This window comes from Orbicella franksi, chromosome 4 (assembly GCF_964199315.1).
Source record: "Orbicella franksi chromosome 4, jaOrbFran1.1, whole genome shotgun sequence".
NCBI lineage: Eukaryota > Metazoa > Cnidaria > Anthozoa > Scleractinia > Merulinidae > Orbicella > Orbicella franksi.
The window spans coordinates 23,350,570-23,372,687 of NC_138148.1; the positions used below are offsets into that span (position 1 = coordinate 23,350,570).

At 39.1% G+C, this 22,118-nt stretch overlaps 3 protein-coding genes across 10 annotated transcripts in view; 1 reads left to right on the forward strand and 2 right to left on the reverse strand.

Moving 5' to 3' along the window:
- Window positions 1-13,442, reverse strand: part of LOC145485022 (TNF receptor-associated factor 6-like) — a 33,145-nt gene extending 19,703 nt beyond the window's left edge. For 2 of the 7 annotated variants that reach the window (XR_014049127.1, XM_081463669.1), the window contains exon 1: window positions 6,214-13,442. The gene's annotated coding sequence lies outside the window, so the exon portion shown is untranslated. Of the gene's footprint in view, window positions 1-7; window positions 2,171-6,213 lie in introns of those variants that run through there. The other 5 variants (XR_014049126.1, XR_014049129.1, XR_014049128.1 and 2 more) reach the window with 5 other exon arrangements.
- Window positions 1-22,118, forward strand: part of LOC145484989 (interleukin-1 receptor-associated kinase 4-like) — a 212,542-nt gene that overhangs the window by 178,315 nt on the left and 12,109 nt on the right. The window lies entirely within an intron of this gene.
- The window catches only part of LOC145485001 (katanin p80 WD40 repeat-containing subunit B1-like), a 332,677-nt gene that overhangs the window by 27,434 nt on the left and 283,125 nt on the right, over window positions 1-22,118 (reverse strand). The gene's annotated exons all lie outside the window — the stretch shown is intronic.

A 22,118-nucleotide genomic window follows, 5' to 3' on the forward strand; every position in this document is an offset into this window, starting at 1 on the left:
CTATTACCTCTTCCTAGCCAAGCTGCAGGTCCATGCTGTAACGAAACGACCAATTGTTTTTATCATTTGCTGTATATATAGTACAGCCCAAGTGCCAGGGGAATACAGCTGTATGAATAAACATGAAAGATGATTCATTGAATCTCTTACTGGATCATAGACACATGGGGACCATCGTGCTGGGAGGATGGCAATTTGCTTCCCCAAGGCAATCAAACAATACCTGACTGCAGGAGTGTCGATAGCTAGCCCAGAAATCCCACTCCCCCCCCCCCCCTCCCCAGTGTACTAATAAAAGAAAAAGAGTTGCTGTGGTATGGCCATAGATTAAAATAGTCAAGAGGTTTCAAAATGTTAAGGAAAGGAGAATCTTTATGGGCTTGGAGAGGTATACTACAAGGCTGTGATCAAAATTCAACAACATGGGTTTTCCTTTGCAAGCAGTTTCATTTTGACTTAACCTTTGATTGGACACAAACTCCTTACCCTAATTTCATTTTCAAGATTGTTGCAAACACTTCATTGTAACCCACTCCCCCCTCCGCTGGAGATGGTGAGTTTTGTTCCTTATAGACCCCAAGCCGAAGCCGAGAGGAACAATGTGTTCAACAAGAAACAAAACTCACCATTTCCTTTGGGGTCAGTCACTAAGTATTTTTTTCTACCTCTCAACTAAAAGACGGAAAAAAAATCTCTTCATAAAAAATACTTCCTTGACGCCAGCAGATGCACAAATATGACACAGCTTCAATGATTCGAACTGACTCTCTGTGAGGCAAAAGTTCATGTTGTCTTGGCCTTAATTAATTAGTTTTGTTCGCCCAAGGTAGTTAGCGGGTTTTGACCCATGACACGTGACCCGTCCTCCTCCAATCAGAAATGTATCCGATTTGGGAGTTATATAACAAAATGTGTTTCATGCATGTATTCTGGTTTCACAAGTTGAACCTTATTTTAAAAAAAGAGAGATTTATATCAGTTTTAATCCTGTATTTCTAAAAACTATGTAGGAAGAAGAGGATGTCAAAGAACTTCTGGCTACCCAGGTAGGGAATATTAACATGAATAGCGAGTAATTTTTAGGGGTGTAAAATCCTACTGGGAAGATGGTGCACAGCTTATGCATATTATTACATGTCAAAACCTCATATTTGCAGCTCTATTAGCTAACTATTCATGTAAATATGTAAGGTCTGCTCAAGAGGCCTCTATAATGCATGTAAAAATTCCTGAAACACTGGAGCTAAATGAAAAATAAAACTCTTATGATGTTTAAAGGTAAAGTAACTTAAAACTATAAAATATTACTCAACAACATTGAAAAAATATTTGTTAAACTGAACTGAAAAATAAAACTAGAAAAGGTAAGGTAACTAAACTCTAAAATAACATTTTAAAAAATCGTAAAAACAACATTTTAAAAATCTTTGTTAAACTGAACTTTGACAAATGTTTAAGTATAAATTAAACAAAATAAGCATTTCACCAATAATAATGGCCGGGCAACAGACAAGTTTATGTAACTTAATGGGAATTGTAAGGATTGTATGACCACAACTCTTCTATTGTAATCATTGTAAATTTGCTATTGGACATTATGAGCTCTTAAGCCTGACAAAAATGACCTTACCTGACCTAAAACTGACTATACTGACTTCACTTGACCAACTGACCACCCTACTATTTCCCTCCAGGGACGAGGCTCTCTATAGAGTCACGACTCTTGGAGTAGACCGACACTAACTGTATCTCTCCAGGGACGAGGCTCTCTAGAGCCACGATACTTGGAGTAAACTGACTCTACTGTATCTCTCCAGGGACGAGGTTTTCTAGAGCCACAATACTTAGAGCAGACTGACTCTACTGTATCTCTCCAGGGACGAGGCTCTCTAAAGCCACAATACTTAGAGCAGACTGACTCTACTGTATCTCTCCAGGGATGAGGCTTTCTAGAGCCACAATACTTAGAGCAGACTGACTGTACTGTATCTCTCCAGGGACGAGGCTCTCTAGAGCCACAATACTTAGAGCAGACTGATTCTACTGTATCTCTCCAGGGACGAGGCTCTCCAGAGCCACGATACTTGGAGTAAACTGACTCTACTGTATCTCTCCAGGGACGAGGCTCTCTAGAGCCACAATACTTGGAGTAAACTGACTCTACCGTATCTCTCCAGGGACGAGGCTCTCCGGAGCCACGATACTTGGAGTAGACTGACTCTACTGTATCTCTCCAGGGACGAGGCTCTCTAGAGCCACGATACTTGGAGTAGACTGACTCTACTGTATCTCTCCAAGGACGAGGCTCTCTAGAGCCACGATACTTGGAGTAGACTGACTCTACTGTATCTCTCCAGGGACGAGGCTCTCTAGAGCCACGATACTTGGAGTAGACTGACTCTACTGTATCTCTCCAAGGACGAGGCTCTCTAGAGCCACGATACTTGGAGTAAACTGACTCTACTGTATCTCTCCAAGGACGAGGCTCTCTAGAGCCACGATACTTGGAGTAAACTGACTCTACTGTATCTCTCCAGGGACGAGGCTCTCTAGAGCCACGATACTTGGAGTAGACTGACTCTACTGTATCTCTCCAGGGACGAGGCTCTCTAGAGCCACGATACTTGGAGTAAACTGACTCTACTGTATCTCTCCAGGGACGAGGCTCTCTAGAGCCACGATACTTGGAGTAAACTGACTCTACTGTATCTCTCCAGGGACGAGGCTCTCTAGAGCCACGATACTTGGAGTAAACTGATTCTACTGTATCTCTCCAGGGACGAGGCTCTCCGGAGCCACGATACTTGGAGTAGACTGACTCTACTGTATCTCTCCAGGGACGAGGCTCCCTAGAGCAACGATACTTGGAGTAGACTGACTCTACTGTATCTCTCCAGGGACGAGGCTCTCTAGAGCTACGATACTTGGAGTAGACTGACTCTACTGTATCTCTCCAGGGACGAGGCTCTCTAGAGCCACGATACTAAACTGACTCTAACTGTATCTCTCCAGGGACGAGGCTCTCTAGAGCCACGATACTTGGAGAAGATTGACTCTACTGTATCTTTGCGGTTTCAGAAAAAAAAACAATTTATGAACATTTGGTACAATGAATATCATAAAATTAAAAGAAACTTGAAAGAGTTGTGTGTTATACATAAAAAGTAGGAAAAATGGGATAGAGGCATATTTGTGTGGGATTATTTTTAGTCTGTAGTTGTCACATGGCTGGTACTTGCCTATAACACTAACAGTAACTCTAACATTAACAACAACACTAATATGCAGGTTAATGCAAGTGACATCTACAAAGTGTTTAAAATATGGAAGGGAAGTGTACTGCTCAAAGGACTCATGTGTAACTTGCCATAAATGATGGATACAACAGCTAGAGTTTCCATCATCCAAAGCAAGTTACACATGAGTCCTTTGAGCAGCACACTTCCCTTCCCTATATTTACTTGCAGGTCTCCTTCAGGGGAAATGTACCTCAACCCAAAGAAGAAAGATTGTCTGCCACAGTTGTTGGTAAGAAAAATTTGAGTTATTATTAATTTTTATGCTGATACTGGTGGGGCAGGCCAATGCAAAACATATGTTAAACCTGTAATGATTCCATTTAGTGACAGGCCAGCACAACATTACTTTCATTGGCTTCATGGAGAGCAACCTTTGGAGACAAGATGCTAGTTTCTTTTTGAACATGAATATACAGTAACATTAATCAATGCAAGTTATGTCAGTGATAATCAAAAATTCTCTAACTCAACGACTGTAACAAAAGGAGCCCTGACATTAATGATCTTCAACATTATGCTCAGACACGAAAGCTGACTTCAGTCTAATCAAAGCAGACATTTGTATAATCAGTCTTTTGTATGTCACAGTCAGTGTCTTGAATGTCACTTTTGCCATGAAGGTGTTAATTGGAAGGGGCACTTATTGTAACAGAGGCACTGAATGATAAAATAAATAAAAACAAACTCATGGGGAAGCACATATTAGAAGGGGGAAGCTTATTGCAAGGAGGATGCTATATCAAATTGTTATGGTTTTATAATCCACGTTGTTAACAGTAATGCAAACAGGCAATTTAACTTCTATCAAGAGTGAAAGTGTGTGAATCTACATGTAAAACAAAATATCTGAAGTCAACTACATTTACGAACTTAAATATGTGTATTATCAACAGATGAAGCACAAAAAGAAAAGCCCAGAAAAAAATGGAAAGTAAAAGAAAGAATGAAGGAAAGAAGAAAGGAAAAACGTGCCAGCAGAGAAACCAAACGTGAAAAAGGAAAAGCCTCTAAAAAAAAAGTAAAAAAATCTAAAAAAGTAAAGAAGGGTGTGAACCAAGATGATGATTGCATACAAGACAACAAAGAAGCACAAGAAAACAAAGAAGTGCATGAAAACAAAGAAGCACAAGAAAACAAAGAAGTGCGAGAAAACAAAGTGGAAGAAAACAAAGAAGCACAAGAAAACAAAGAAGTGCAAGAAAACAACGAAGTGCAAGAAAACAAAGAAGAACAAGAAAACAAGGAAGTGCAAGAAAACAAAGAAGCACAAGAAAATAAAGAAGTGCAAGAAAACAAAGAAGTGCAAGAAAACAAAGAAACACAAGAACATAAAGAAGCGCAAGAACAAGTTGAAGAAGAAATGAAAGGTAAAGGAGTCAAGGAAGAACAGCAAGCTCACACAACAAATGTCAGGAAAAGGAAGAAGGATAAGAGAACAGGTTCTCAAAGAAAAAAATCAAAAAAAGAACAGTGAAAAACATTGGAGTAACATATATGCAATCACATGTGATTGAATTGTTCTAAGGAGCAAAGAGCGAAATCCAATATCTGCGCATAAATTTATATTGTTTTGTCTGAAATGTATTACCATTTGCTTTCAATTTTATTTACAAGATTTATTGTTAATATTAAGGAAGAAATTTTTCCTTTCCCTTGATTTTTGGAATTACATTTACCAATTAAAAAAGAGAAACCAGTGCTGGAAATAACAGTCCATCATTGGACCTTGTCCGACCAAATTTGGATTATGATCACACACAATGTCCAGACATTTATTGAACACATTTTGCCTTTTTTCTTTGAAGTTATTGTCCATCCATAAAATTGAGTTAGATGCATTGTTTAGGGGATCGAAATTGCGACCAATACGGTTGCCAACGCGGCTAACATTTCATCTTTGGCCACCAAAATCTCTGGTTTAGACGCCACAATGACGACTACATTTCCTCATTCCTCAGTGTTGACGATCAGTTACGGTTATTTTCTCAGACGTTCTGTCCTTCCAGAAAAACATAGTGAACTATCTTTGCTTCTAAAACATTCAACATAAGTTTTGAATGATTTGTGTTGTAAATGTTTATGCTAATGAAATTCACTATGCTATCATTGTTTATACTAATCAAATTATGCTAATTTATGTCCGGTAAAAATGATAAGTTTTCCAACTAAATGAAGATGTGAAAGGACACATGTCCTGTTAAAAAAGGAAAATTATTTCCAGCACTGGCAACAGTAAATAATAAAGCTCTATTTTTTGGCTGCTTCAAGTAAACATTACAAATAAGATACCAGTAAACACAATTGCAAGGTCAATTTTCCCTCAGTTTGTTTTTGTATGTAAAAGTTGTATACGCTTTTTTCTTGTCTCCAATGCTAAGTTGCTTTCCAACAAAGCAATTTCCAGTTTTCAGAAAGTTAGATTAAGATGTTTTTACTCAGCCAAGTTGGCTGACTTTAAATTAATTTCTATAAATATGGTACAGACAACTCATCGTAGATTTGGAATTTACATTTAAATTTAGCAGGCTGTTGTCATCTTGAGATCAGCGTGAACAATAGTTAAATGTTAAGCTTTCTTGCTGCGAAGGGTACAAAAGCAAAGGTCTTATACAGAGTCTGGAAAAAAATATTTGTGCACGGAATTAAGGCACATGCTTCTTAATCTATATATTTTGAAGTGTTCCGTTTTATGCTACGTGTGCCTTAAGGAAAAGGTTCCATTTTAAATGAGAACTATAAAACAGAATTGTGTTCAGCCATTTAAAGGTCAAGTTTGGAAAAACTTACTCAGCATTTATGGCATGAAAGTTTTAGATGAATCTGTGTAATAGTTACGACTAGGATGGGTTGAAATAAATAAAAAACACTGACTGAAAAACAGATTTTTTGTTATTATTACTTAAAATAAAATTACCTGTATGTGTGGTGGAACAGGGCGGTCTGGGTGGTGGAGAGAGGCAGTTACACAGGGATTTCCCGTTCACTAAGCAAATTTTCACTAAGGCTGATTATGAAACAAAGAATAACGTGTATAAATTTGGCGTAGCGAATTTGACAAAGTTAAAAAAAACAGAGAACAGAAAATCGAATTATCAGAGGGAATAACAAAAAAAACCCAGAAAATCGAATTATCACAGGAAAAAACAAAAACAGCCGGGCAGACAAAAAAGCACACTTGCCAGAGCCTTTTCGATGAACAAGCATCTAAAACCATTATATTCTTAGACAATGATACTCATCCTCCGTATTTTATATTACCAAATTATGTGCAGTGTGTAAGCTTTCAGTGTTAATCTAATTGGCCTGGTATTCTGTGAGAAAAACAATTGCTAACCACTTGGTAAAAAGGTCTAATGTGAATAAAAAAAGTAGCAAACCCTTTACGAGAAGTAACCTGATTAAGAAAGGGTAAACAAATGCCAGAATTTCCTACCTTATTCGACTTTTCTTGTACATTTACAAGGTGCAGTTCGGTAAAGGTCAGTCTACTCCGCAGCTCACTTGATACCAGTCCCCTTGCGAGAGCTTCGTTTATTCCTCCGCACCAGTCCCCCTTTCGCTCTCGATTACAACATCATCAATCGAGCTCGATGAAAAGTACGTTCAAGCACGAATCCAGTCGTGCTCGATATAAAAATTCAGTCGAGCTCGAAGAAAAGATCGAGCTCAAATAGCATGGCCCGGATCCCCCCCGGAAAAGAACGGCACCCCTTGCTCAATGAGCTCAGAGGCAACTGAGCTCGAGTTGTGATCTGAGGTTCGTCTGTCTACCGAGCACGATCAGTCGATACCGTCCTAGATTCTTCTCGAGCTCAGTTGCCACAAATCGAACACGACAAACCGAGGTTCATTAGTAATGGAGGTCGATATGGATATCGAGGTCGATTACCATGATTCGACCTCGGTTGCCCAGAAACTAAAATTGATCCGAGAAGTTTGTGCCAAGCCGCAGGATGCAGGGTGTTCATTAGGCATCGGGGATCGGAGAATTCTCCGGCTACTACGTAGAATTCTCCGGCTAAATTTCAAAGGCCTGTAGCCATTTTTTTATTTTTAAAAAATCATTCTCCTGTTACTTTACACTACTCTCCTGCTATTTCAAATATTAACGAAAACCCTGGGATGTCTTGCATTCTCACAGAGGTACGTGTTGCGCTAGCAACTTCAGACGTACAGAGTATTTTAGAAATACCGGCAACTGATGAGATCCACATGGAGGATCGAAACCATGGTCTTGCCTGAACTAAGCCTAACAATGGCATATAAAACACGCAAAACAGTCAACAGGAGCTTGCGCGTAAACAGCTACATTTGAATCATGTGGTGCCAGAATAACCAAAGGAGAAATAAACCTATACATCCAGCAAGAGAAACATAAGCTCGATCAGATAGCTGTAAGAAACATAAGAATGTCTCTAGACAAACGTATAGCTTTCTCAAAGTAAAGCTTCGGCGTTTCCGAAGGAAATCGTACGAGAACAAATCTGATATCCGTGATAAGGATCTACCTACTGTGCTTGCAAACAGTTCTAATCACAGCCGGCCCCGGCGTCACAATATAGAATGCAAGTAAGCAACATGTTCACGGTAAATTTCATATTTTGTCCCTCAAAAGCAAATTCATGGAGACTTAAAAGCATACCATGCAATAGAAATGAGCCTGAACAGTGCATAAACACATGGCAAATTACAGCGGTGTCAAACTCAACGAGTCGACATGCATATAACAGCGCAAGCCATGCAGACCTATGACCTATAAATATTTGCCATAGCACGATCTAACGGCTCAACTCCGCTTAAAATTCCTCCTTATTACATAACATGAAGTGCCCTTCATGAACACGAGTGAAGCGACAAGAAAGGTCGAGTGACCGAACAGAGAACGGCAAATGTACAAATGTCACGAACCGTAGAAGTCGTGTAGGCTAGTCAACCCCATTTTACGTAAATATTAAGCTTTTTCCAAAGCCAGTGGGTAGCACTGCCAACAGATCTTTTCGGGATACCAGTGTGGAAATTGCGTCTTTTTGCTCCGTTCGTAATTCGCGAGACATTCCAAGTTCACCTAAACGCTTGAGAGATTCCTCGAGAGCGGAATCGAAACTAACAACATCACTTTCGACAGAGTTCGCTATGTTTCTTACCCGCACGAACGAAACGAAACTGACTGACAGACAATTGACAGGTAGGGTCAAGCCGCACCAATCAGAAACTCCGTTCGTGGGCGAACGGGGTTTCCTAAAAGAACAATGACCTCAGGCAGGCGAGATTTTCTTCGCTCCACACCCTCCTCTATCCTTCCTCTTGCCTATCATTCACCCCCTTGGTAAAACTTTCTTTCTCTCCCCAGTCTTCCACTGCATAAAAAATTCAAGATGGCGGTTAAACTTTTTTACGATGTGAGCGCTCGCTCGAAAAAATCTCGCCTGCTCTGCAGGCTACCTTTACACACGTACTGTACAGTAGTTACATACAAATTACATACTACTTGACTCTACACCTACATTGTATATTACACTACTACACACTACTACACTACTAAGTACGTTACTTAATTACGTTACATACTACTTGACTCTACTTTACATCCACATTACCTACTATACTACTACACACTAATACACTACTAATACTTAACATCCAAAAAGAAAATAAAACTAGTGAGAGAATCTCAGATAGTGCCAAGTGCAATTTACGACTCTGATACAGTAGTCACATAGGTCCTGACCCATGCCGCTTTCTCCCTTGGTGGTCAACTAGGCCTTTTCCCCTTGCAGAATATGAGCTGACAGAAACTTGATAAGACGTAATCTCAGCATTGTGTATGTTTCATGTTTGTATTTTCTTTCAAGGCCCAAAAATAACTTACAATTACCGTTTGTCAAGACGGCTTCGAATTTTATTGTGGCGTTTTACGCTGAGTTTCAGGCATTTTAAATTTAAGAAGACGCAAAAGTACACAATTTTACTTTTCACGCCAAGGTATGTAATCTGATACTTTTGTTTTCCTCGCCAAGGTATGCAACATAAAACCCTTCTTTCCTCGAAAGTATATGGCCCGTTCCAAACGCCGCTCCATTCATGCGCCGAACCTAACTGATGAATTAAGTACGGCAGAAGAGCGGCGTTTGAATCAGTTTGGTTCGGCAGGTTAAGTTTGGTGCGGCAAACAATATTAAATTAGGCAGGGTCTGTCGCACTATGCGACGTTGGAGCGGCAGCTGATTCATACGGCGTTCTCCTCATGTGTCGAACCTAATGCATAAATTACTGTAATTTATTTTTCATATAACGGGATTCGTGATTGGCTCAAAATTGAGTGGCGTGACCAGTCATGCATGAAGCTCAAAGTCGTCTCTAAAAATAAAGACAACAAAATACCAGTATGCCTTCGACTTATGAGAAACGGGACTGTGCAAGCGAGTTTCTTTGGCGCAAATTCATTTTTTTGCTTTTTCGTCGTGATAATAGCCCAGCTTATTAGATTTCCCTTTAACAAGTCGATTTAACCGGGAGAAAACCTGTCTAGATACAAACACTGAACCTTGAGGTTGAATCTGCTTCCCTAAATATTGCTATAACAGCATGATAACAGCGAAATGTTAGCCACAGCTTTTCTATTTGGACAGAGTTCTTGAATTCAGAACGCATATTTTCTCTTCGAAAATTGTTACCACCGGCTTCCCGAATTAAGTTCGACGCAAGTACGCCGTCTGAACCAGCCGTCGCTCCAAAGTCGCCCTAAAGTCGAACTTAATCAGGTTTGGTTCGGCACATGAGTGGAGCGGCGTTTGGACCGGGCCTAAGAAAGATGCGTATTTTTTTTAACTTACTGCTGGAGATAAATGGAATAAAGCTAAATATCTGATGGAAAATCGAAGACGAACGATTTTGTTTTATTCCAAACGGAAATTTTCATTATCAAATAGTCACGTCCAGTCACGGAATAGTGCATTCTTATTCATGTCAAACTAATATACAATCCTATCTATTAATACAACTGAGGAGCGTTTCAATGGGAAGTATTGAACGTAGAGATCGTTACTTGGTCGAAATTATCTCCTACATCCTCCGTGAGAGGGTCATCTCAAAGACTGATGAAATTGATTGGCGGTTTCATTAAGTGCCCCGGCGTCTGCGGCAATAATTGCGAGTTTCTTGTGTCACAAAATTACTAGTTTTACATGTAACTAACGCGGAAAGTTTCGGCTGATTATATGAAGTTTTTGCTCCCTTCATAGAAGAGGAAATAAACAAGCCGCTAAGGAGAAGCATTTTTTATTTGAACCTTGGCAAACACACAACAGTACAACAGACGAAATTTCTTGGATCGAGGTGAGGGTGATTCCAGAAGATACGCAGTCACAGTAGCGTTATTTGCACTAAAAAAGGGAGAACTTGACGTTACCTGAAATACAGTTGCTATGCCCGGTCAAAATAGTCCGGTTCTGGCCCTATCTCTGTCAAGCAACGTTACGGTAGCGTTGCGACACTGAAGGTTAACTTATCTGCGCATGCGTTTCGAGCAAATTGCTTTTGTTCTTAAGAGAATAGCATCACAGGGATAGCAAGAGATTTGCAAAAATATATATATATCTTTGGCGCGACTTTTTTTGCAGGCGCAACTTTTTTTTACTGGCGCGACTTTTTTTCTGGCGCGCCTTTTTTTTCTGGCGCGACTTTTTATTGCTGACTCGACTTTTTTCTCGGTAAGTACTTTTTATAGTGTATTTAGAACTTCTTGTTACTTCACTCATATTCCCCGTGCTTCCTTACATTCCTCCTTATATTTTCTCTTGTATTTTCCTATATATTCCTCTGTATACTTTTGTATTCCCCTGTATTCTCTTGTTTTCCCCGTGTTCTCTTGTACTTCCCTGTGTTTTCTTGTATCCCCCTACCTGTATTCCCTTGTGTTTCTGACGTAGACTTAGAAGTAAAGAGGCAATCAAAGACTTCCTTATAATTGAAGCTCAAATGATATGATTAATCATATCATTAATCAATCATATGATTGCGGAGGTCTATCCGCCATGTTGATTTACTTGAGTAATAAGTGATTAAGGACAGCGACTCCTCCCGGAAGGTTAAAAAGACCTGGCGCCAATAAATGATAACACGGTTGAGACTTGTTCTTGAAAACGATTTTTTGCTTAATTTTTGACCTAATGTAGGACTAGATATTTATAAAGAGTATTGCTATACCAGGAGTCATAAACAGGGACGGAGACCGTAAGCGCGAGCTATTTCTAGTATTGGGGTTGTCCCTATGATATGGGTCAATTTTGCTATTTTTAAAACAAATTGCGCCATCCCGTGCGGCACACGCGCGTACATGTTGCGAGGATTTTTGCGGATGTAGCGCGGGGAAATGGCGTCCGAAATTCCCGAAATGCTTGATGCTTTTGGCCCACAAATCAATACGTTCATGTCTGTTGGATTTTTGCTTCAGTATTTTCGTCGTAAGCTGTTCCAGTTTGAGTGAAGTAAGACAGTGTCGAATTTAGTCATGTCCCGCTTTGTATCACTGACCAAGTTGTGTTCCGCTGCTTCTTTTACAAGAGCTCCACATTACTCCACGCTAAGTTTCACATATGTTGAAGATTAACAGCTTTTCCATAACACAGCAAAAAAGCCAGTTGGATATATTTGGATATACCACCGTTTCGGGACTTCAAAGTTTCCCTCCTCTTGTCACACGCTTGCGAGGATTTCGCCAGAGTCTATCGAAAAGTAAAAAAAAAAATAATGTCAAGTTTGAGCTTCGCCTGAATTGTAAGCAACGCTTGATGTTTTATCAAGGCCCAACGTTTACGTCCGTAGATGCTGCTCAGTTTTGTTAGTGTAAAAATCCAATAAATTGTCTGTCATCGATGAGTAAGAGCGCCCGCCGATGCATGTTTTGTACAGTCAGTAAAACATGACAAATTTGAGTTCCGCACTTTCGTGTAAAAGCGTACATCGAACTCATATAATATCTCTAGTTTTTAAGTATGTTTAAGGTTGATAACTGTTTGAGAACATATGAAAAGTTTAGCTCAAAATATTGTGAATACAGCAGAAATAATCAGCAAAGTTACGATGACGCTTTCTTTAATCAACTCGAATAACGATTTCGATTTCGTTGGTTGAGTTATCAAAACTCCTTGTCTATTTTATTTTCGCAGTGTAAAATTTCACTATGTTAAAGAAATACACATGATGTTAGTAGCCTTTTGGCGTTGGTGAAAACTGTTGCAGCATCTCAGCACAAGAGACAGCGAAAGAAATCTTTGTCAAGATTTGTTGACATTTGAAAACACCGACTCGGATTTGGAAGTGCACGAACTGCACTATGCAAATGACTACTTAAGTACGCGTCAGACTTTCCTTTCAAAAACTTTTGCAAACTCGCCAAACAAACAGAACAATAAGAAACTATCAAAAACAGGGTTTGGTTCTGATTAAGCATTGTTTGGGAAACTCACAAATTAACTCGATACCAGAGTAAAGAGTTTTCTTGCGTAACTTTTCTTTACAGAACAAACGCAAAATCTTACTCGTACAACTAGCGCGAGCAGATATTATTCAATCACAGCGCGAAATTGAAGTCATGCTTTCGACCCTGAAAATCTCACCTTTTCCGTTAGCTGAGTGCGTAAAACTACATATAAGAGCCCTGATTCTTATTCCCTGCGTTATTCCTTGCCATCGCTGTGAAAAATCTGCAGGAGAATCTCACCATTTGATCACGCAACGTGACAACGTCCACGCGAGAGCCCCCGACATGTGCGTGGATCCGCCAGGATATATGACGTCAGGATGGTGCAATTTGTTCTAAAAATAGAAAAATTGCGGATCCCAAGACTTACGGTCTCCGTCCCCGATTATGGCTCCTGGCTATACTTGAAGTTTCTTGTGGGCGTAAACTAAGGTAAGAATCAAGCATGTTCTGCCTGTTGTGGTTTTCGACGTGTCGCATTTCATAGCATGGTTTCAGTTGTGTTTTTCTACGAATAACTTCAACTGTAAACACTGAAAAAAGCAAAAAAATAAGATTAGCTACCTTCCCCATATTGATTCTCTCAATTAGTTTACGAATACGGCAATATTCAGAACTAAATAGACCAATATATTTCGATATATTAAAATTCAGCCTAAAACAATAGACCTCAGCACGAGGCTCTGAGGAATAAAGCCCACAAACTCTGCAGTTATTCCCCAGAGCCTCGTACCGAGGTCTATTGTTTTAGACTGAATTTTAAGATATCGCAATTGGTCTACTAAATCTAGATCGTTGTCAGTCGAGTCAGCCATCTTGGTCAACCAGACGCTCAACGACACATGTTCGTACTTTGAGCCCGCAATAAATCTAGCAGTGGTCTACAAATGAGCGCCAGAGCAAAAAGTCGGGCCAGCAAAAAAAGTCGCATCAGCCAAAAAAGTCGCGCTAGAAAAAAAAGTCGCGCCAGCGAAAAAAACAAAAAACGCGCCAGAAAAAAAAAAAGTCGCGCAAGAGGTAAGAAAGTGTTCGCCAGAATGAAAAAAGGATACACCCCAAATATGATGCTGTACGCGCGCGCGCGTATGGCACTAACACGGCTCCGTAGGACTGGGAGTAACTCTGTACCACTAGTTGTATAGAGACTATGCCAAGAATCAAACACATTTTGTGACTTCCTGCTTTCCTCGTATGCTCGCGTTTTCTAGGGTTGTGAGAGTTGTATAGGTGTGAGAGGTGTAAAATTGAAATATACACGTGGAAATAAATAATAGTTCGTTAGGATTGTTCCCTCGGAAATTGCACTTAATGAAGCAGCTCACTGTGTTTAAGTTTTAGAGGGCTGCTTCAATCTTTAACCGAATATTTGCCAAATTAAGGAAGTTCAAAGAAAAACTGGTAACTTCCCTTTCATCTTTTGTATGTTAATTTCCAAATTGCGTATTTCCATAGCAACCCTATTAAGGAAATATTATTTTTTCTGTGATGCTATGACATTAAGACTAACTTGCATATATTTTGTACATATATTATATTTTTGAAGAAAAGATACGTATTGATGTTGTTATTTAAAATAAGGGATTAAAAACACGATGTTATTTTTGTTCCACTTCATTTTCCCGTCTATCCATTCCTATTACAAACTTTATTTCCCATTATACCTTTCGGTATCATGTTCTCTCAGAGTACGCTTAGTACTTACAGTTTGTCTCATTGTGGGAACATGGTGGTTATTACTTCGTCCTACAAGGTAATTTGTCACAAAAAAGTTAACTGCTTTTATTCTTTTATAGTTTACCTCGTAATTTGCTTTTTCTCTTGATGCTAAAGTTATTTGAATCAGCCTATTGGATCGCATCTCAAAACTGAGTTTCAAAATGGAAGGTGAAGTCATAAAAGAAGTATAAAAAAACACACACATCTGGCGTACGAAGAAAACCACGATATAGAATCCGATACAACTAGTTTAATTTTAAATGAATAATACTGGGGGACGATTTCAGTCATTAACAAAGGACTGTTTGAGGTATAGTGTAAATTTTAACGGCAGGGCCCTCTTTACACACTTCGTAATTGCAAACAATTTCAATGATTGAGATTCTAAAACCAAAGGAGGAATTGCCGGAGTTACTGGCATGGAGGGAACACGAGATAGGTGCGCACTCACAGCTCATATGATGGCAGCAGCAACAGCCTCTTTGAAAGTTGAGTGGGACTTCGGCAGGCTCAAGTTTCCATAAAGAACTGGGATCACAAAGAATTGAAAGAGATGAAAATGACCTGAATAATATCATTCAGTGCATTCACATGAAATTGGTAAATCCATTCGATATCGGTCAGTACGAAGGAGAAAAGATGCCACTGATCAATATCGCCTCTGAGACAATTACACCATCTGAAGTTTTGGAATCTTTACTCAGTGCTAAGGAGCAAGGCGAAAAGTCAATGAAAGAGTTTGTGCAAGCCGGGCTAATATCTGACAAGGAGAATTTCTGGGATCCTTTGAAGAAAATCAACATCAAACCTTGCAAAGTCTGAACGAACCTGTTGAGCCAAGTAAACCAGGCTCTGAAGACAATCAACCTCGACAGGCAGATGTATACTGAGTAGACTTCTTGTTGTGTCCAAAGAGGGTGACATTGATCTAGAAGAAGTGCAGTCGTATGAACTTGCATCTGTTCCCCTTGCATTAGCCAACATGGAAGGGTCTCTGAAGAAACAAACCAAGAGTGCTACTAGAAATGGACAGTCTTGCCAGGAGCACACTTCCTGCTTATAGTCTTCATCAAACAACATGCAAAGTTGACCTCCTGGCAGTAATTCAGATGTTGTCAAAAGGAAAGATGCATTCGGAGAGCTATCTGACACAATCGCAGCAACTATTATTACGATACGATACGATACTTTATTTAACGTGGAGTTAACGATTAGCCAAGCGGCTAGTTCACAGATAATCCACGGCCCTAGTATATTCTGAAAGTTAAAACTTAAAATGTACAATAATTGATCGTATAAACTTAAAACGCAGAGAACTAAAAATCTAGAGAATCAAATCACAATAAATTCCGATATCCGTCTGACTTTGTTGTTCACTTCATTAGTGCCTACTCTAGTTCTAACATCACTTTTTTGTTGGCTCGTTCCATTTCTTTGCGGCGAAATATCTTCATGATTTGAGACCATATTTAGTCGTGTTAATTTTCGGCAAAGAAAGGATATAGTCATGTTGAAGATTATACTTGGATGAGCGTAACATGATAAGATGTCCAATTGCGGATGGAGCTTTGTCCGATATACAATTGTTTATTGTCAATAGCATGTCCTGGATTCTTCGAGTTTCCATGGATGGGAGTCTGATTCTTTGCAAGAGATCTTGATGAGATGCACTTTTTTTTCCCATAATTATAGTACATCTTTATTAATAATCATTTCTTACACTTACAATACTTATTACATCACTTATTCTCAACCTATTTTTACAATAACATAAAACAAATCTTTCTGTACAGTCATACTTATTACAATTATATTAAATCTAAAGAATTGCAGATAGAGGAGCTTTTACGAATATCAAATAATTTTTTCAAGTTTATACTTATATTTAACTTTGTTGATAAAGTCGGAAAGTAATAGAAGTGGTGAGTCATTCTGGAGCTTTTTCTTATAAATATAATACCGCAGAAAGAGGAGGGTGTAGTTCAGTTTTTTTATCAAGGTACTTGAACTTGGAAAAGTACCAAAAAGAAGATCTTCAATGTTTAGATTAAATTCAGAGTTATTCTCTGTATTAAACCATTGTAATACTTCTTGACTATAGGACTTTGTACACTGGCACTCTGAAAAGGTATGGTCTATAGAATCCAGATCCCTGCAATATATACAATTACTATCTGATTTAATATTAAACCTAAAAAGTTCCTTTTTAGTCACTACAATTCTATGAATGAATTTAAAATGAAATTCCCTAACTCTATTTTCTCTGAAAGTCTTTTGTACTGATTTGAATATATTTGTCCAGTTTGTTTTGTCTATAGGAACGGTTTGATTCCATCTCTTTGCACCAGTTTGTTTTTCTTTATACTTCTTATCAACAATTAGCCAGTAGAAGTCTTTGGATTTGGCTCGCAGTAAATTGATAACTACGTTTTCATCTAAGTGAAAGGACTCCGGGTCCTCATTGTTTATCATTTCAGCGCTGAATTCATTAGTTTTCGCCTTAGTTAGGAGGTGACCTGGAATAGCAGAAATAACTTGGTAAAAGTGAAGAAAGGTTGTTCTTTTGTAGTGAATATTTCGACTGAAAAACAGGCAATGATAGGACATTTCCATTTTTATCTAAAAGATCTTTAATCGTTCTAATACCTTTCTCGAACTATTCCTTCCAGAAAAAAGGTTTACCGTCAATGCGGATTTCCTTGTTATTAAATAGAATTGTATCTCGTCCATGATGGCATCCGTGAAGAGCCTTCAATTTATGAAAGAACAACAGAATGTCCTTATAAAAAGAGGGTACATTTTCAAAGTCCTTTGCGTCGTAATTACATGATAGGAGAAAATCGAGGCCCCCGTATTTCTTAAAAAATAGTCTGGAACAAATTTCCAATTGGGATGGCCCTCTCGTATGAGTCTTGGTATCCATGCAAATCGCAGCGCCTTGATCATTGTTTCTATATCCGTCATACGCAGCCCGCCCTTCTCATAATCCTGATATAGTTCTTCCCTTCTTATTTTGTCCCTTTTATTTTTCCAGATGAATCTAAAGAGCCTACCTTTAACGTTACTTATAATATCCTTTGGAACATTGATATTTGAAGCTGGAAATATAAGAGATGATACTCCAAGCGCCTTGGTTACCATCACTTTCCCAAATAGTGTGAGATCTCTTGACCTCTATTTATCCAAGTTTGTTTGCAATTTATCTATCTTAAGGTTGAAATTCATTTCATTATTTCCTTTTTCATCATAGGAGAAATTAATACCTAAAATTCTGGTCGGACTACTGACCCATTTTAAATGTAACGGTTTGTTTTTATTGCCTGACCACTTCCCCAGCCACATAGCTTTAGTTTTCTCTAAATTCAGCCTAAGACCAGAGATTTCGCCAAAATCCACTCGCGGCGATTTGTAATCCTTTTTCCACCGAAGAGAGGTCGAAACACAGCAGGTTGGTATCATCTGCAAATTGACTAATTTTAATTTCCCTTTCAAATATTGAAATTCCCTTGACAGCTTTGGATTGACGAATTTTCACAGACATAAGTTCTGCGGCTAGTATGAACAAGTAGGGAGAAAGTGGGCATCCTTGTCTTACTCCGGTAGAAGGTTTTATCCAGTTGGTGGCGTAGCCATTATTCAGTACCGCACTTTCTATATCAGTATAAAAGACCTTTACCCAGTTTCTCAAGCTGTCACCAAAGTTGTAAAGTTTTAGAACATGATGTCTGCATGACCATTCTAAAGTGTCAAAAGCTTTCTGAAAGTCTAAGGACAGCAATATACCAGAGCGGTTTAGTTTCCTTGTTTGCTCCATAACATCGGCAATAAGCATAATGTTTTCACCAATATATCTGCCTTTCACAAAACCTGTTTGATCCGGATGCATCAATGATGGTAATATCGGTTCAATCCGTTTAGCTATTGCTTTGGACGCAATTTTATAGTCAACATTTAAGAGAGTTATTGGTCTCCAATTCTTCAGTTCTAGTAGCGATGATTCTTCTTTTGGTATTAGGGTTATTATACCTCTACGCTGTGAGATTGATAACTGTCCATTTTCATACGCAGCATTGAGACTCTCTGCTAAGTCATTTCCAATTAGGTCAAAAAACTTTGAGTAAAACTCGACAGTAAAACCATCTTCCCCTGGGGATTATCCACTGTTGAAAGAGTCCAAGCTTTCCTTACATTCTGCATACGTTACAAGGCCGTCTGCTTTCTCACTGACCTCCTGTGAGAGACAAGGGATTTCTAAATGCTCTATATATAATGACTGAATTGCTCCTCGGTGACATCCATTTTAGACGTGTAGAGATCTCTGTAATAATTTTCTATTTTTAACAAAATCTGTTCTTCTTCCTTTGTTATCTCCCCCTCGTCGTCTCCTAATTCTGAAATTACCTTCCTACTATAATTTCTTTATTCGAGATTGAAAAAATATTTTGTAGGTCTTTCGCCTTTTTCAGCCCACATGCATTTGGATCGAAACTTTGCACCTTCACCTCTTCTTTCATATATTTGTTGAAGTTCCTTTTTAAGATTGTCATACTGCGTCAACTCTTCGTCTAGAGACGTAACATCAGAATTGCTACAAATAATATGGTCAAGTCTATCCATTTCGTCCTTAATTATGAGTTCATGTTTTTTAGCTTCCTTTGCTTTTCCTTTGGCAAACGAGATAGTAAAGCACCTAATTTCCATTTTAAGCAGTTCCCAGTACATTCTTTTATCTTGAATATGTTTATACTTGTCCCGAAATCCAGAATACCTTTGACGCATTTGTTCTACGTAATTATTATCCTCTAGGAGAGCATTGTTAAACTTCCAAAAGCCAGGCCCCCTAGGGGGCTTCTTTTGTCCAGTGCAAAGATAGAAACACTGCCTTATGGTCGGGTGCTATTGAGGATTGAATATCAACGTTTTGGACATATTTGGTTAAATTTTTTGCTACAAGAAAAAAATCTATTCTGGATCTCATTTTTAGCGCTTTGGATACGTACGAATATTTGTTTATGTTTGGATGTTTAACTCTTTGTATATCTACAAGATCAAAAATATCCATTGTGTTTTAAGATCAAATTCCGGAAGCCCAGTTGGTCTCCAGGGTAAACCACCCTTCTTGTCTTTCTTTGTTAGAGTACAATTATAGTCACCTCCTATAATCAGTGTCGTTAATTCAGATTGGTCTATCAAATAGTTGTTAAGCTCTTCTATGAATCACAACTGCTCGGCATGATCATTAGGTGCGTATATATTACAAAGTGACAATTCCATACCATTGAGAATTAAGTTAATTAGAACTATTCTTCCCAAGTTGTCGTTTAGGGAATTTTTAATTTTGCTGTTTCTAATAGCAGGATTTAATAATTAGAAGTTTAAGCATTTAAACTGTGGTTAATGAGCTCTGTAGTCTACATCATAGCTGTCATCTAAGGTTGTCACCAGTTCTGTTATCTTCCCCCTATTAGCCATTGTGCAATAACCTTAGGTCAATGTCCAATGCAACCCAATAGTTTTACCATATGGGAAATCATACGACAAAGCTCCCAGTGATTTTCCACCATGCTCTCGTGTGATTTCAGCATGCTATACCCCTCCCAACTCCCTCAATGCCCAGTTAGTAAAATCCCATTGTTTTCTGACCCTGTCCCAGTTGTGAGTTAGTATTCAAGCTAGGCCGTTCTCCGCTTTCCCATTCCTTCCCTCCCTGTATTGGTAGCTTTGTCCTTTCCCATCTTTTTCCTCCCTGTGGTCGTAATTACCTTTCATGAGGAGGTGGCTTTCGCCTGCTGAACCTTCTTGGTTTCTTCACTGCCACGTTCTATTTGTTATATGGTGTATAAACCATAGCTGCTTAGTCAATAAAGGTTTTTTGGTGGCAGGGAAGTGCAACCTAGGCTGCACTTTGCCCCACAGTAAGTGCTACGGCCACCCTTGGAAACAGGTCCGGATCTCTTCAGGATGGTGTCATCGTACCATTTGACCTATTGTCCTCCCAGAGGGGCACCCCCTCTTCTGGTCCATCCTATGTTACTTCCAAGGAAATAGGTCCGGATCTCTCCAGGATGGTGCCATCGTACCATCTGACCTATTGTCCTCCCAGAAGGGCACCCCTCTTCTGGTCCCCTTAGTAACATAGGTTCCCCTAGAGACGCCGCTACTCTAGGGGAGATAGGCTCTGTCTTCCCTGCCACCCATGTTTGCCACCATAATCAGTGTTTTGTTTCTGTTTCCTGTATCTACCCAGCAAAGGGAGGGGGGTTGCAATGTTGTTACCCATATAAATATCCTTGCTGGTACTGTTAGATCTGCTCCTCCCCCTCTGTGGGTGTGGCTTTAATAATTTATACTAAATTGCACACCAGCAGGGCCTCATTAATATGCAAGTTCCTTTACTGTGGCGAGTGCCATGCGAAAAAAATTTCACCTTCCCATTCATTTTTCCAGAATGACTCATCACTCGGTTCCGAATATGTTTCCTGTAGAAAATAGATGGTAGCGTTTTGATCTTTAAGAAATGTAAACATGCTGCTCCTCTTGATCGAATTTCTAAGACCTCTAACATTCAGAGAGATGATTTTACATACTTATTTGTTGGACATCACTTTTCAAAAACAGACAAAAATATTACAATACAAAATAGGCTTTCTAGAAATGAATACGAAGACAAAAAATACGCACAGAAATGTGAAACACTCAACACAAAACAATTAAGTCCGAATTGGGTACTGACCTTTTTAAGTTCTCCCACCCTTTCCCTCCTCTCAAAATTGATGAAGAAAAAAAAAACTGAGACAATATAGCGGATTACAGAGTAAAGCTTAATTATCTACGGCTAGTTCAAATGCATTGTCTTGTCGAACAAAACAGATAAATCGTTTACAATTCATCTAAATCATAGTTGTTGAAAATTCGAACAGGAACTCCGCTCGGTGATGTTTTTACAAACAATTTCCCGTCGATTGTCCAGAAACTCGTCAAGAGTCCATCTCTTTTCATTTCACTTGCCCTAGATACGAGTTTGCGCCTATAAACTGGCAGATTTTCGTCAAAAAATATACGTGGTCCATTGGAGCTTACCGCATTGGAATAGCCGGGAAATAAGTCGGTCACTTTAACATTTCGTAATTTCACTCTTTCCTTGTATAAGCTCGTTTTCAGTTTGTGACTCAGAAATTTCACAATACTCGGGCTAGGATTATTGCCACGGCGTTTGAGTTTCTGTGATATCTCAATGTCGTTAGGATTAACATTAACATTTAACACGCTCGCCAATTTTAATACTACATCTTCAGTTGTAGAGTAGCACTGATCCGGTATACCTTGAATTTCTAGGCCGTTTTTCCTGGTGTACTGCTCCAAGTCATCTAGCGCTGTGTACAGATTTTCGGTTTCATCTTCTTGCCCCCGTAGTTTTAGTTTTAGTTTTAAGAATGCTCGAGACAGACTTTTGAAGGTCCTCCAGCATGTTTCCTATATCGTATAGCGTGGGTTCGGCATCAGACGCTTCGTCATTGTCCGCCATATTGCCGCTTACTTCTTCCTGACCGTTAAGTTCTTTGTTGGGCCTTTTTGCTGCGTTTGTCTCCTCTTCAGTAGAGCCACGGTCTCCCCGTTTGTTT